Source organism: Podarcis vaucheri (assembly GCF_965113315.1).
Source record: "Podarcis vaucheri genome assembly, chromosome: W".
Lineage (NCBI taxonomy): Eukaryota > Metazoa > Chordata > Lepidosauria > Squamata > Lacertidae > Podarcis > Podarcis vaucheri.
In genome coordinates this window covers 18,767,875-18,784,223 of record NC_138757.1, presented here as the reverse complement: position 1 = coordinate 18,784,223, position 16,349 = coordinate 18,767,875, and the positions used below count along the sequence as shown (strand labels likewise).

The 16,349-nt window shown below is 47.6% G+C and overlaps 1 protein-coding gene and 2 long non-coding RNA genes across 3 annotated transcripts in view; 2 read left to right on the top strand and 1 right to left on the bottom strand.

The window, feature by feature from the left end:
• The window catches only part of LOC309523338, an 892,159-nt gene that overhangs the window by 341,363 nt on the left and 534,447 nt on the right, over positions 1–16,349 (top strand). The gene's annotated exons all lie outside the window — the stretch shown is intronic.
• Positions 1–16,349, bottom strand: part of LOC309523311 (uncharacterized protein) — a 299,624-nt gene that overhangs the window by 192,994 nt on the left and 90,281 nt on the right. The gene's annotated exons all lie outside the window — the stretch shown is intronic.
• LOC309523335 overlaps positions 1–16,349 on the top strand; it is a 134,790-nt gene that overhangs the window by 114,529 nt on the left and 3,912 nt on the right. Inside the window, exon 2 of the long non-coding RNA XR_014215305.1 lies at positions 15,813–15,915. This is a non-coding gene — a long non-coding RNA (uncharacterized lncRNA). The remainder of the gene's footprint in view (positions 1–15,812; positions 15,916–16,349) is intronic.

Here is a 16,349-nt window from a genome sequence, read left to right as displayed (position 1 = left end):
CCCGACTCGCCCGCCTCCCTCCCACGGCACACCAGGCAACGTCTCGCGGCACACTAGTGTGCCGCGGAACACCGGTTGGGAAACACTGCTCTAGCACCATCTAGAGGCAATGCAAGATATTACCTTGTGTGTGTGGATTGTTTCTCTCATTATGTGTGGGTATATATATTAGAGAAACCAAAAGAAGCCTTAGAAAGGTTTAAGGAGTTTTGTGACAAGGTTAAGAATGTGCATGATGCTAACATTGATTGTCTCTTCACAGATGAGAAGCCAATTTTTCTGTTACAGGATTTTCAGAAGTTCCTGGATGAGAAAGGGATTAACCACCAGGTTGCTGTTTCAGCGGAAGCGTGGAACAGGAGTGTCTGTGTAAGGGTGAACAAAGAATTGCAAAAGGGGATGAATGCACAATTGCTTAGTTCACATTTGCCACATGAGTATTGGGCGGAGTCGTTAATGTCTTATTGTCACGCGTGGTTGAGAAAGGTCTCAAAAGAGTTGGGAAGTTCTCCTTTTGAGAAGCTGTTCCATAGAAAACCTTCTGTTGCCTATTTTAAGGTTTTTGGGTCTCATGTGAGAACAGAAGCTCCAGGTGGAGTAAAGAATGCCAGAGGCATTTTTGTGGGATATGAAAAGGGTCTCTACAGAGTAATTTTGTCTGAATCTGGTCAGGTGATTCTCACAAAATTTCTAGAGAGTACTCCTGAAGAGGAGAGAGTAATTGTTCACACATTTCCCACTGAGGACAATTCAGATGATGATGATTTTACTGATTACAGTGGTGATGATAACAGTGATAGCTCACAGAGCTCAGTTGACACAGTCATTAAGAGGAAGTCTTACACAATGGATAGGCCTTCACAGATGAAGGAAGAACCACTGTTTACTATTGGATCTGGTTCTCCTAAGAGTCCAGTGGCTGAACCAGTAAGCAGAGAGGATCAGCACCTCATACGCAGGTCTGAGAGAAGTACAAAGGGTGTACAACCCAAGAGGTATTCAAAAGAGTTTGCTAACTTAGCTGTTGCATGTGTTACTATTGTTAACAACCCAAGACAGGTTGAAGCTGTGTCAAAGTCAGAGACAAAGACACAACAGAGAAGTGCAAGCCAAGGTAATGCAGATGCACTCATTCCTTGGAAGCCAGACAACCAGAGAGGTACACTGGAGAAACCAGTGGCGGGGAGTTCCAAGGGTGGAACTGAAACAACAGGGGATTGTTATATGTATAACAACTGTTTGTATTCTTCTCTGGATCACACTTTGCTCGCAACGCACATTGATACTTTTGGGGGAGGATGTCAGAAAAAAGCAGCAATGCGGGAGCGAGCTGCAAGTTGCTGGAATGCAAAACAGGATGTTGATGTTTGGGACTGTACTATGGGAACAAAGGGGCAGTCTATTCACTGTACTGAGCACCGGATGTTAGCTCAGAGTGTCATCTGACCTGTACTGGAAGTACAGGGGTGGAGTTTATCTCTCTCTACTGTTGGAATCTGGAGAGTGCAGACGTGTTTCTCTGTACTGCTGCAATGACAGAAATAAAGACATGTAAATAGATTTCTGTCTGTCTCTTTCCCCTCCCTGAGGGAAGCAGGGAGGAGGGAGGAATGGTGTGTCCCTCTCACGCTGAGTGGGATCGCTGATAGTGACCTAGCCTGTATCCTGCCGGGAGATGCAGACGGGGAGGTCAACAAGGATCTCAAGCCGAGTGCCTGGAGAGTGGCCAGTTACCTCTGACTGAGGCCTGAGAATCCGACAGACAGAAGTGCTGTTCTTGGGGGACAGGGGGTGGGTGGATGTGAGGGACTCCCTGGTCCTGAATGGGGCAGCTGTGCCCCTGAAGGACCAGCTGCGCAGCCTGGGGGTCATTTGGGACCCATGGAGGCACAGGTCCATTCTGTGTCCAGGGCAGCTCTATCTGGGATGCAGGATGAGACCCTACCTGCATGCTCTGGTTATCTCCCGCTTGGACTACTGCAATGCGCTTGACGTGGGGCTGCCTTGGAAGGTGACCCAGAAACTGCAACTAATCCAGAATGCAGCAACCAGACTGGGGACTAGGACCGCCCATACCATATAACACCAGTCCTGAAAGACCTGCACTGGCTCAAAGTATGTTTCCAAGCCCAATTCAAAGTGTATTAAGAAGATGCCTGTGAGGTTAAACCTTTCTGTAAAATAAAGTCTTTCCGAGACCATATAACACCAGTCCTGAGACCTGCATTGGCTCCCATGACGTTTTCGGGCACAATTCAAAGTGTCAGTGCTGGGCTTCTGGATTACCGCAGAGCCGAATGCAAGCGGGATTCAGCCCTCCGGGGAGAATCCAGCTTTTCGGGGGGAATCAGGGGTTTTGCAAGGGCGCCGCAAGCCCCCAAAAGCCTCGGGAGGAAGATCCTGAGGACAGGATCCCAGCAAGCCGTAGAGCAGTCTCTCCGCTGCCAAAAAAAGCTCCTTTAAGGAGCAAAAAGAGCAGCGAGATTGAGACGCCAGCGCGAGACGCCATTTTCTACCCTCGAGAAGCACAGCCTCAAGCTTGCCCGGCATAGCAGCAGACTCTGAAACATTAAAAAATCCGGATTTAATTGGTGAATATAATCGGGGGGAAAATATTAATAACGATTTGGAAGCAGCGGGGTGCTAAAAAGGAGGTCAGCCCCACTGGGATCTTATTTACATGCAAGAAGTACCCACGGAACGAAAGAAACAGTGAGTTACCCTACAGCGGAATATTTGATTTAAAATAAACACTTAATTTAAGACGGTGGATTTAACGAAGGAAGGGGTGAAAGCCCTTACTAGGGGATTTTTTCTTTGTCTTTTGGTGAATTTCTGGAACTGTGGGAAGAGAATCTTCCCTGCAATTTTTACTTTCGATTTTAACGAACTGCGTAGTTAACTGTTAAGAAGCCTCGTGATGGAATGTTTATTTATTTTTTTACTTTTGTATATGCCAAAGCAGCTTTGTGGAGAAACTCCCAAGCCCAAACTGAATTATTGACTCTTTATTTTACGTTAATTTCCTCTAATTTCTTTTGGATGAAAGCTGAGTAAGGAGAAGGAACTGCTTACCCCCCCCCTCCTGCTTCTGACTTTGTTGATGTGGATGTTGGAGTGTTTAGGCTGATTATTTTTATATTTTATGGTGCCAGACTGTGTTTTTAAGGATGGATTAAACTTGGCTCCTTTCTTTTGAGAAAAATATTTTCGGGTCCTGCTGCTTTGGCGAAGAGAACGTTAATTGTTTTTATTTTTTCTTTCCCCTTTTGGGTCGCCTTTCCCATCTCCCTTTCTTTTTTTCTTTTTTCTCTTGGGACAGCGTATTTTTAATATTCTGTGCTTAATTTCCCCTCTTCCCTCCCTTTCCCTCCTTTCTCCCTCTCCCTGTCTTTTCCATCTCTTCTTTTCTCTCCTCTCTTTTATTCTAATTTTTGATTTCTTATTCTTAATTTTTTCTTGTTTTATTTTATTTGAATTGTCTTTTTTTCTTTTTGGGAATATCGGATTGGAATTTAAAGTATATGGTGCTGCTGGAATCTTGATTAAATAATTGGATTGGCAAGTGGCGGAGGATTGTTTTTATTAACTTTTTGTTACGTTTTGTGATGATTGTCATCTTTCTTTCTCTTTTTTGTTTTTTTCTTATTTTTGGACTGCCCATTGGCTGGATTAGCCAAACAAGTGGCAGAAATATTCACCTTCCTCCTTTTGTCTCTTCATTTTTTTATTTTAAAGAAATTTGGACTTTTCTATAAGGACAGCGACAGGAAAAAGAGAAACAATGTCTCATTCACAGAAAAAAACAGGAGAAAATGTAGAGTTTGGTGGTTACAGGGTTAACCTTTCTGGTGCTTCGTGTCTGAGGGAGGGACTTCTAAGGGAAGCCAGGATGTCACGTCACAGTTCTCTTTGTTCTGTGAATCTGCTTTCGATTTCAGTCGGAGTGTGTTTGAGCAAGGAGTCGGAGTGTGTTTGAGCTAGGAGAAAGATGTCTGAAAGCTCGGACGGTGTAATTTACTGCTTGTAAATAAAGCTTCTAGAATAGAAGACTCTGTTTCTGGACTTTATCACTCCCTCTTCTCCCACATGACAGCAACGCCGCTGCATCTCTGCTATTTCTGCCTCAGGTGAAGTTTTTCCCCAGAAGATTGCACTGAGAGAAAGCAGTGTTTTTTGGCACAGGGAAGCGCACTGGACAGGCAGAAGTCCAAAAGGTTATGGAGCCGACGTTTTGGTTGCTAAGTGATGAGAAGGGAGTGCAAAGAGACGGCTGCCAGCTGGATCTCCTGCCGGGAAGGAAAAGGCAGTTCTGAGGTCGCTGGTGAAAAAGGAGCTGAGCATTCTTTGGAGCCCGGTTGGCGAAAAGAGTGAGTAATCTCTGGCCAAATAAGGGGGGAAGATATTGCTCAGCCCCAAGGACAGGTTTTTGAATCCTTTAATGTTCTGTTTGAGAGACTAAATGGACATAATTGGCCTGAGTGGTCAGTGAGGATGAGGTTTCTCCTGCTGGGGAAACAGCTGTGGTCGTGTGTGGACCCCTCAGAGTCTCAGGCTGCTGCAGAAGCCAGTGGGAAACCTGAGACAGCAATGGTGGCTGTTCAAGAGATGGAGAAGCAAGCGCATGGCATTCTAGAAGCAGGCTTTGAGGCTTGTCTTCTGCCACTCCTTCAAGGAAAGGGCCCCTCAGCAGCTTGGCAGGCACTACAGGAGGCATGTGAGGCCGGGGTAGTAGCCAAGGACCGAGAAGGGGGCAAAGTGTGGAGCCCAGAAGTGGCTGAGAAGAGCCCTGAGAAGGCAGTGAGCCTTGGTAGCCAATATGGGGCTAGAAAGAGCCATGAAAGCCTCGTGCCCCCAGTGGGGGGTGAAGGGACTGTTTCTGTGTCTGTTCCTGTTTCTGTGCCTGGGAGCTGTTTGGATGCTTCAGCACATCTGTGTGATGAGCTGGGAGAGAGGCTGAGAGCTGGGAGGAAAGCAGTCGCAGGCTGTTCCTCAGGCTGTTTCTCTGGAAGCCCTGCACTCAACAGAGGGGGTGCAGGCAGAAGCTGGGCACCCAAGAGTGGGGGTGCAGGCAGCAGTGAAAGCTCTGGAAAGCCTTTGTCTCCAAAAGTCTCCAAAAGCTGTTTTCGCCGAGAGCTGGAGTCTGGCTGCGAGAGGCATTGTTCTGCTGAGAGCTCCAAGGTCGTGCAGCTGCAGGAAGAGCTGATAAGCGACGGTTGCCAGACGATGCAGTGTGAGAACATCGACAGAGGCCTTGCAGCCATGGCAACTGGACGTGCTGCTTCTATGGCAACCATGAAGGACACTTGCAAAGGCCCCAGTCGGGTGGGGGGGGGAGCAGAGGGGGCAGTGTTGCTATGGCAACTCTTGAGGAAGACCAACAGCCAGCTGTTTTGTCTCTTGTTGTTGACACTGGAGCGACACACACGCTCGTGCCCTCTTCAGGATTTCTGAGGAACTGCAAGGAAGTAAAAACTGGTCGTTTCATTTCCTTAGCTGATGGGAGTAGACGGCCGTTGACACAGACTGGAATGCTTTATTGTTCCTTTCTCAATCATGAAGTTCAGGCCTATGTTGTGCCAGAGATAGCAAATTGCCTGTTATGTGTACCTGCTCTAGTTGCTGATGGTTTCTGTGTATCTTTTGCAAATAACGTGTTCTTTTTCCAGGGACGGCAAGGAGCTGTATACTGTGGAATGCAAGGACAGGCTTTTTACTGTGGAGATGCCAATTGTTACTGAGGATGCCACTGAGGATGCAAGGGTGCAATGTGTGAATGTAGAGCCCCATAGTGATTGTGCACATCTATGGCATCGCAGATTTTGTCACTCAAATTGGAATTATGTTAAAAAGGCCCCTGAACTAACAGAAGGGTGCAAATTTAAGGCTTATGACAAATTCCTGGATTGCCGAGCCTGCAAGCAATCGAAGGTTGTCACATGCTCTCATCCCAAGTCAGAAAGGAAGACCACTAGTCCCTTTGAACTAGCGGATGCAGATTTGTGTGGCCCCATGTCTGTAGAGTCCCTGGGGTGGGGGTGGGGGGTCAAAGTACGTTCTTCTCCTAATTGATGATTTTTCGAGATCTGCTTGGGTATTTTCTTTAAAAACCAAGGGAGAGGCTGCTGGGTTGATCAAAGATTGGATCACAGCAGTAGAGGTAACCTTCTCCACCAAGGTGAGGAGTTTTCAAGTGACACGGGGGCGGAGTTCACTGGGTCTGCGTTGCAGAATTTCTTCCGACAGAAGGGAATCAGCCACAGGTTGACTGCGCCCCATAGTCCACAACAGAATGGAATTGCGGAAAGGAAAAATAGGACTTTGCAGGAATCGGTGTCGGCCATTTTGTTTGATGCAGGGCTACCCCAGTGTTTTTGGGCCAAAGCCTGGAGATTTGCAGTTTTTACACAGAATAGAGTGTACAATTCAAGTGTAGGGAACACACCCTATTTCCTGCTGCACGGTAAAAAGCCCAAGGTGCATTACTTCCGTGTGTTTGGTTGTGAGGCCTGGGTCCTCATTCCAAAGGCTCTACACCGGAAGGGTGAGTCAAGGTCTAAGAAAAAGATATTTGTAGGGTATGAGCCTGGCTCAAAGACTTGGAGGTTTGCATACCCGAGTGGGAACCAGTTCAGACTGGTGATCAGCAACAGTGCAGTGTTCTGTGAACAGGCTGGGTGGTCACGTCTGCATGGCAATCCAGACGTGCTTTCACAGCAGTTCTTTGACTCAGATGAGGAGGAGGAGGAACTTGTTGCTGAGGACCAAAGTCCAGAGCAACAAAGTCCGCCGCAGGGGAGAGTCCACAGCAGGGACAGCTCAGGATCCCTCAAAGGGGGAAACCAAGAACACCTCCTCAAACCACAGTCAAGTCGGAAGCAAAGAGTGAGCCTTCCTCTCCTGCTGGACCGGCTGTCAGGTTCAAAAAGGCGCAGCAGATCAGAGGGGGAAGTTTCTGACACTGAGGATGGTCTTGCTGGACCTAATGTGTCAGAGGGGGAGCCAGGGTTCACTCTGAGGAGTTCAGCGTGGTCAACCAAGGGCAGGCCACCTGATAGGTTCAAGGCCACTAGTGTGTGGGTTGGTGTGGCTAGGTGTGAACCTGAGTCCTTTGAGGATGTTCAGAAATTGCCTCAGGAAGAAGCCAGTAAATGGCATGAGGCAATGCAGAAGGAGATGAGATCAATGGAGTCTCTTGGTGTGTTCTCGCTCACAGAGTTGCCGCCTGGCAAGCAAGCTGTGAGTTGCAGATGGGTTTACCCACAGAAGCTGGAGAACCGCAGTATAAAGCGAGACTCGTTGCCAGGGGTTTCACACAGAGGAAGGGGATTCATTTCACGGAAGTGTATTCGCCTACTTCTCGGAGTGAGACTCTGCGCATGCTCTTAGCTGTTGCAGCACAGAGAGGTTGGAAGGTAAACCACTTTGATGTGGATGTTGCCTACCTGAACTCAGATCTCCAGGAGGAGTTGTACATGCTTCCTCCTCCAGGTTTTGAGATCAATGGGCAAGGCATTGTGTAGCAGTTGCACAAATCCATCTATGGGTTACGTCAATCTGCCCGAACCTGGAATATGTGTCTGAATGAAGCCTTAGAGAAGCTAGGTTTCAGGAGAAGTGTTGCTGATAGTTGTCTTTACCTAAAAGGGTCAGGTGAGACACAGGAAGCTCTTTTAATCTTTGTTGACGATCTTTTATACCTTGCACAGACTGGTAAACAGGTAGAAAAGTTCACCAAGGAGCTTGGGAAAAGGTTCAAGCTCAAGCAGCTTGGAGCTGTTCGTACTTATCTGGGCGTGGATGTTTCTAGAACACAGGATGGAAGTTTTTTGCTCAGCCAGAAAGGTAAAATGGAGCAACTGCTTCAGAAGTTCAGGATGAGTGATTGTGCAGGTGTGAGAAGTCCTATGGAAACTGGCTACGTAAAGGACAGTCAGCAAGCAGAATGCGCTGTGTTTGAAAATGCTGAAATCTTTCAGTCAGCTCTAGGTAGTCTGTTGTATCTGTCCCAGTGGAGCAGACCAGACATAGCGTTTGCTATTAATCTGCTCAGCAGAGAGGCTTCAAGTCCTAGTGTACAGGCCTGGAATGGCATCAAAAGAGTTCTGCAGTATCTGCAAGATTTTTGCCTAAAGTTGTCAGCTCAGGGTGAGGTTAAGATGACTGCTTGGGTGGACTTGGATTTTTTTTTTTAATGATATTTATTAAGCATTTTAAAATTACAGAAGAAAACAAAGAGACAAAGAAGAAAAAAACAAGGGAAAAACAAACAGCAATCAAACAGTACAAATCGATAAAAATCAAAAGCAAAAAGCAAAACCAAAACACATAACACATCAAATCAAAAAACAAAAGTAAACCACAAAAATTTAAAAACAGATCCAATATTCTCAAATCCTTATCAGTCATTACCTTATTTCATCGACCTCCTCACCCCTCCCTTTTTTGTATTCTAGTTATTAATTATCACAGCAAATCCTTCCCATTTTTCATAATATTCTGTCATTAAATTACCTTAATCTATGTTAACTTTATCTTACTATAAAAAACCCTAAAACTTAAAACTTAAATCTTATTTATACCAATTTCTCATAACCATAACATATTCTTGCATAGTTCTTTTTAACATTTCTGCTAAAGCCAAATAATTTCGTTCCAACATTTTTCTAATACTCGTTAATTTTACAAAGCAATCCTAAATAATTTTTTTAAAAAAACTTTCTTCCAATCTTCATCCAACGTCTCTTCCTTCTGGTCCCGGGTTTTGTCAGTCCTTTCTATCCCATCCATCTAGTTCATTAACTTGGTAATCTTATGTCCAAGGCCCTTAAGTATCTTCCATGTCCCTTCCGCGGCTCTTCTTCATATTTATACCTGTACTTTACTTTGTCTCCTGGTCCTTTCACTCGTGGAAACTCCAACTTGACAGTATTTTTGTCCCTTCTTGACAGATCAGCCCCTTTTCCATAGTCCACACTGAACTCCATGTGGTATTTAAAAGCATGTTTCAAGGTCCCTCCAGAGTTGAGGACCCCCACAACCCCAAACTCCGCACGGCCCATTGCCAGACTTGAAAAGTCAAGACATCCCTGCATAGGGGGGTCTATCCAGCCCCCCATCTCCAAGCCAAACAAAACTCTATCTCTCCAAATCTGGCTTTTTCCAAGTTCATTTGTCAGATCCAACAACTCATGTTCCTGCTGGGCCACAGCTCCCTCCATCTCTGCCACCCGAGGTCCAACAACAACCTCCTCCCTCATCTGATCTGTCAGAGCACACTCCTGAGTTGATTCCTGGGTGGGCTCTATATAGATACCCACTACCTGTCCAAAATTTCTAATCGCAACAGTTATCAAATCCGTCTTCTCATGTAACTTTTCCAATAAAGCACTTGTCTTGCAGAAAGCACGCACCAGAGCCTCTGAATACATTGTTATGCAAGGTCAGAAGTCTGTTCCCACGATCTTAATCTGTTTGCAGCTGCGAAGCTCCCCAGTTCAAATTTAATAACAGTTTCACAAGCTCCCTCTAGGGGAAGAACATCTATTTGTATCAATCTCTTTTCTTTTTTCTTTTTCTTTTTAACAGCAGATCTAACAACAAAGATTCCTTTTTCAGATATTTTGTCAATATTTGTTCCTTTAAAATGCAAAAGAGAACAATGGAATCACTATGTTTCTCTTCTTTTAACTGTCTGTCAAAAACATTTGTCTATAGTCAATGAACTTCCCAAAAACGTCTGTCCTGACACCCTGCTCCCAGGTTCAAGGCGGTGGAAGATTACTTTTCTTTACACTCTCTTCTGCAGGTTTAAACAATCCGGAAAAAATCCCCCCTCTTCTCCTGCTTCCGAAGGGGGTTCAGTAGTTTTAGATGATGAAAGTTGATCCTTTACAAACGATTGGGTGAACTTGGATTGGGCTAATCTTCAGGATCGCAAGTCCGTGTCCGGCCTAGTGGTGAAGTTTGGGAACTCAGTAGTTGGGTGGAGGTCCAGGAAGCAAAGCCTCGTAGCGCTTTCATCCACTGAGGTTGAGTTCAGTGCACTTTCTGAGGTGTGCAGAGAGTTAGAGTTCTATGCTTGTTTGGTCCAGGAGCTCTGTGGAGTGAATAGTTTGCCCATCACGGTTTTCGAGGACAACCAACCGTGCCTGAAATTGGCCGAATTGGGGCAATTTGAGGCCAGGACCAAACATCTAGACATTCGCTTTCAGAATGTGTGTCAGAGTGTTCATGAGGGATTGGTTGCGCTGAAGTACTGTCCCTCAGCCAAGAACCTCGCTGAAAGTTTCACGAAACCACTAACCTTCCAGAGGCATGGAGAGTTCTGCGAAGGTCTGGGTTTGGGATAACACTGGGTTTGGTGGTAACAGGGTGGTTACAGGGTTAACCTTTCTGGTGCTTCGTGTCTGAGGGAGGGACTCCTACGGGAAGTCAGGATGTCACGTCACAGTTCTCTTTGTTCTGTGAATCTGCTTTCGATTTCAGTTGGAGTGTGTTTGAGCAAGGAGAAAGATGTCTGAAAGTTCAGACGGTGTAATTTACTGCTTGTAAATAAAGCTTCTAGAATAGAAGACTCTGTCTCTGGACTTTATCACTCCCTCTTCTCCCACACGACAGCAACGCCGCTGCATCTCTGCTCTTTCCGCCTCAGGTGAAGTTTTCCCCCAGAAGATTGCACTGAGAGAAAGCAGTGTTTTTTGGCACAGGGAAGCGCACTGGACAGGCAGAAGTCCAAAAGAAAATGTGACGCCTTCAGAAAGAAGAGGATCCAAACAAGAAACTGAATTTAAAGGAGACATTTTAAAAATGTTTACAGACATTAAAAAGGACATTAATAATAAATTTTATTTATATCCCGCCCTCCCCAGCCGAAGCCAGGCTCAGGGTGGCTAACAACAATAAAACAGTACAAAAGTACAGCATAAACAACATTCTAAAATCATTCGTTATAAAATTAATTAATTTAAGCCACTGGCAACCATTGGGCCAGAGCTCCGTGAAGATTGCCGAGGGAGGGAGTCAGGCTGTGCCCTGGCCAAAGGCCTGGTGGAACAGCTCTGTCTTGCAGGCCCTGCGGAAAGATGTCAAGTCCCGCAGGGCCCTAGTCTCTTGTGACAGAGTGTTCCACCAGATCGGAGCCACAGCTGAAAAAGCCCTGGCTCTAGTTGAGGCCAGCCTAACTTCTCTGTGGCCTGGGACCTTCAACATGTTTTTATTTGAAGACCGTAAGTTTCTCTGTGGGGCATACCAGGAGAGGCGGTCCCGTAGGTACGAGGGTCCTAGGCCGTATAGGGCTTTAAAGGTTAAAACCAGCACCTTAAACCTGATCCTGTACTCCACCGGGAGCCAGTGCAGCTGGTATAGCACCGGGGGAATGTGATCTCGCAGCAAAGACCCTGTAAGGTGTCTCACTGCAGCATTCTGCACCCGCTGGAGTTTCTGGGTCAGTCTCAAGGGCAGCCCCACGTAGAGCGAGTTACAATAATCCAGTCTGGAGGTGACCGTCGCGTGGATCACAGTGGCTAGGTCAGGGCGAGAGAGGTAAGGAGCCAACTGCTTAGCTTGGCGGAGATGGAAAAATGCCGCATTTGTTATAGCTGCAATCTGCGCCTCCATGGAAAGGGAGGTGTCGAAGATTACACCCAAACTCTTAACGGACGGTGCTGGCACTAATTGCGCCCCCGCAAGAGATGGGAGTTGCCCCCCAATCCCATATCGCCCCGTCCCAGCCACAGGACCTGTGTCTTCGAAGGATTTAGCTTCAACCGGCTCCCACGTAACCATCCAGCCACAGCTTCCAAACATCTGGTCAGTGTGTCTGGGGCCGAGTCAGGATGGCCATCCATCAACAGATAGAGTTGGGTGTCATCGGCATACTGATGGCAACCCAGCCCAAATCTCCGAACAAGCTGGGCGAGGGGGCGCATAAAGATGTTGAAAAGCATCGGGGAGAGTACCGCACCCTGAGGTACTCCACACACCAAGGAGTGGCACGATGACAATTCCCCCCCCCCAAGCACCACCCTCTGTCCCCGACCAGAGAGAAACGAGCGCAGCCATTGAAGGACTGTGCCCTGAATCCCCACATCGGCAAGGCGGTGGTCCAGAAGTTTGTGATCGACCATGTCGAAAGCTGCTAACAGATCTTGAAGAATCAGTAGCCCCGACCCACCTCGATCCAGCTGTCAACGAAGATCATATGTTAGGGCAACCAGAGCCGTCTAGGTCCCATGACCAGCGCGGAAGCTGGACTGGAATGGATCCAGAGCCGATGTTTCATCCAGAAACCCACCAAGCTGTTCAGCAACCGCTCTCTCAATCACCTTACCCTGGAACGGAAGATTCGAAACCGGGCGGTAATTGGATAGATCTAAAGGATCTAATGATGTTTTCTTTAAGAGCGGGCGCACCACTGCCTCCTTCAGTTCCCCTGGGAATGTCCCCGTGCCAAGGGACAAATTGATGATATCCCCCAGGAGGGCCCGCACCTCGTCTGGACACGCTCTAATCGGCCAAGACGGGCACGGGTTGAGAGGACAGGTGGTGGGCTTTCCAGCTCGGAGGAGTCTGTCCACATCGGCTGGGGATATCCGGTCGAAGTGGTCCAATACTGGACCCGAGGACAGTCGAGGGGCCTCCAGTTCCTTTATTGTATCCAAATTGGCAGGGAGGTCATGGCGGAGCAACAAGACCTTCTCCGCAAAAAAGCTCGCAAATGCCTCACAGCTGTGTGTCAAATTGTTATTTAAATTTGGCTGTCCCTCAAGGAACGTTAAAGACCTGATTATAAAGACCTAATAATTGCACTGGGCGAGAGCTAGCGGATGCAATGGAGGCCAAGAAGTATGACTTCTTAGCAGCCTTCACCGCCATCTCGTAGGTTTTCATAAAAGCCCTATAAGATGTTCTTGAGGTTCCGTCACGGGCACCCCGCCATACTCGCTCTAGCCGTCTGAGGTCCCGCTTCATTTTCCGGAGCTCCTCAGTAAACCAGGGAGCCCGGTTTCTGCGGGGTTGCAGAGGGCGCTTAGGTGCGATCTCATCAATGGCTGCCAGGAGCTGGGTATTCCAGCCCTCAACAAGCTCAGTCAATGAGTCGCCAGGGGGAGCAAGGTCCCGCAAGGCTTGACGGAATCTATAAGGGTCCATCAGCCTCTGCGGGCGAGCCCAAATCGGCTCGCCACCTAAGCAGGGTGGGGGTGGAAAGTCAATCCTGGCTTTCAGAGCGTAGTGATCAGACCATGGCACCTTCATCAAAGGAGACATGATCACATCTATACCTACGCCAAAGATCAAATCCAGCGTGTGGCCTGCTTGATGTGTGGGGCCCGAAACAAACTGGGAGAGCCCTAGTGTCGCCATGGAAGACACCAGGTCCAGAGCCTGTGAGGAGGGAGTGGCATCAGCATGGATGTTAAAGTCCCCCAATACCAATAGGTTAGGGAACTCCAAGGCCCAGCCGGCCACCGCCTCCAATAGGCCTGACAGGGTGGCTGCTGGTGCGCTAGGTGGCCGGTACACCAGCCAGACAGCCAAGCTCTCCTCGGAGCCCCACACTAGGCCAACACACTCAATGCCGGGGATCGATGGCGATGGTAGAGCCCTGAAAGGACAATCTTCCCGGATTAATAATGCCACCCCTCCCCCCCGGCCCACAGTCCGCGACTGGTGGAGGACGGAGAAACCCGCGGGCGCCATCTCTCGTAAGGTAACTGTTTCCCCTTCGCGCACCCAGGTCTCCGTCACACAAGCCAGGTCGACCCCCTGCGAGATAAAGAAATCTCGCAGGGTGGCGGTTTTATTGCCTATAGAGCTGGCATTGCACAGCACCAGTGACGGAGGTGAGTAATCCTTGCTCACCCTACCCTCGTCCCTCGGGATGGGGCGCAGATTGGAAGGGGTACGAGCGTATCCATATCTTGATCCCCTTCGCCTATAACATCTGCCCCCACCGCCATACCTCCCTCGCCCCTCCACGGTAGCAATCCCAGGCCTCATATTAGCCTCCATTGATGGCAATTAATGTTACTCTTTCGCAGCCTAAAACAATAATACCTTAAAACAATAAAAACAAAAAACAAAAACAACCCAGAAAACAATAAAACAATACAAATAAAAACTGCAAAAATTACAAATTCATCAAAATCTAACAAATTCCCAAGCCCACCCAAACATCCATCCCACCCCCATATATAAAAAATCTAAAGGGAAAGGAAAATATATATATTTTTTAAAAAAAATGTTAAAAAGAACTATACACCCCTCCGGGTCCTCCTGGGCAGTAGCAGCATCAGTGGCAACAACCATCCTTGTGAGGCCCCACCCTGGGCCAGATAGTAAGTGGCAGGAGCAGTCCTTGTGAGGCCTGTCAGGCCCTCCCTGGGCCAGGTGGTAAGTGGCAAGAAGGAGCAGGGCCCTCAGGCACTCACACAGGGGAGTCTTCCTGGGCAGCAGGCAGCAAGCAGCAAGCAGCAAGCAGTCCTTGTGAGGCTTCAGGCCCCGCCCCAGGGCAGATGGTAAGTGGCAAGAGCAGGGCCCTCAGGCATTCACACAGGGGAGTCTTCCTGGGCAGCAGGCAGCAAGCAGTTCTTGTGAGGCTGCAGGCCCCGCCCCAGGCCAGATGGTAAGTGGCAAGAGAAGGGCCCTCAGGCACTCACCACAGGGGAGTCTTCCTGGGCAGCAGGCAGCAAGCAGTCCTTGTGAGGCTTCAGGCCCCGCCCCAGGCCAGATGGTAAGTGGCAAGAGAAGGGACCTCAGGCACTCACCACAGGGGAGTCTTCCTGTTCAGGAGACAGAGGACTTGCTTCTAGGCATCCCTCCTCATCTTTGCCCCAAACCGGTGACCAGTAATAGTGCCAACCATCTGTTCATCAGGAGAAGTCCTTTCCAGGGTGTGTACATGTGTGACCAATGCTTGATGTTTAATCACTTTGATTAAACAAAGTGGGGGGAAAATGGAGACGAGATTAGATCAGATGGATAAAAAATCCGATATGAGAGTCAATGAGTTGAAGGGACAAATGAAGGAAATAACAGAAAGAACGCAAAGCCTGGAAGAAGGAATGAAACGAACAAAATTAGAAGTAAGGGAGGTGAGGAAGCAGGAAGAAAGGGTTAAGGGAGAGGTTTTAGAAATTAATAAAACGCAAGAAGAACTATGGGACGCGATTGCTATGAATGAATTGAGGCAAAGAGAATTAAATTTGAGATTGAGATCTGTGCCTGAAGTACAAGGAGAGAATATAATGGAAAAATTAACATTAGAGATTGCAGTGGTTAAGTGGTTAAGTATGGAAGTGGAAAACGTCAGAAAAACAATTCAGAATGCCTTTAGAATTAAAACAAGATCTGTTCAAGCAAAGAAATTATAGGTGATTGATTATATTTAAAGATAGAGAAATGAAGAATTTGATATTACAGAAAAATAGAGAAAAAAGGTTGTGTATTGAGGGAAGTAATTCAAATTTACAAACTTTGACGAAACACACAAATTCCTGAGAAGATATAAAGAGTTGGGAAAGGGAGAGGAAACAGCAGGAGCAGGAGCAGCAGGCCTGGCAGGATTGGAAGAAGAAGAAGAAAAGGATGGTAAAGAGGAAGAGGAAGAAGAAGAAAAAGAAGAAGAAGTTTAAGACTTTTATACTTTTATTGGTAAAAGAAACACAAAATGGCACTGAAATTATGGACATGGAATGTGAATGGAATTAATGATAAAAAGAAACGGGATAAAATTGAACATTTCTTGAAAAAAAAAGAATTTGGATATTATCTGTTTACAAGAAACTCATGTGGTGAGAAAACATAGAAAGGTATTTGTCAGGGAACTGCCATCGGAAGGAAGGGAGGTGGAAGGGCTCACACAGGTTGGGAGAGACTCAGCAGCTGAAGAGGGAACCAGCAGGGGGAGAGGAGGTGAGCTGAGGGGAAGTGAGCAGGAGGGATGGCTCAGAGACACTTCCAGCGAAAACAGTGGGGAGGTTTCAGGACCTTCTGTAGGGACACCCACTCCTCGCCGGAAACTGTCACGCAGAGAGTCCAGAAGACGTGTTTCCGTTAAGGAGCTTTTATGTTGGAAACGATTCCGAAAGCAGCCACTGTCGGAATCTGCCAGCGACTGACGGAGCCATGTTTAAGGGGCTCCGTTACAGACAGAGGTTTGCAAACTTGACCAAACTCTGAGGGACTTGGATTTTACGCACAAGCAGCTCATCATCCCATCACAGCATTCCGACAGTCCCTGAAAGCAGCTTGTGCAGGAGAGGGCATCATGAGCAACCCAGCCGGAACCGGAGAAGCAGGAGCTGGAGCGGGTCCAAGCCTGGAAGAAAGGTACCGGGTGTTGGAGG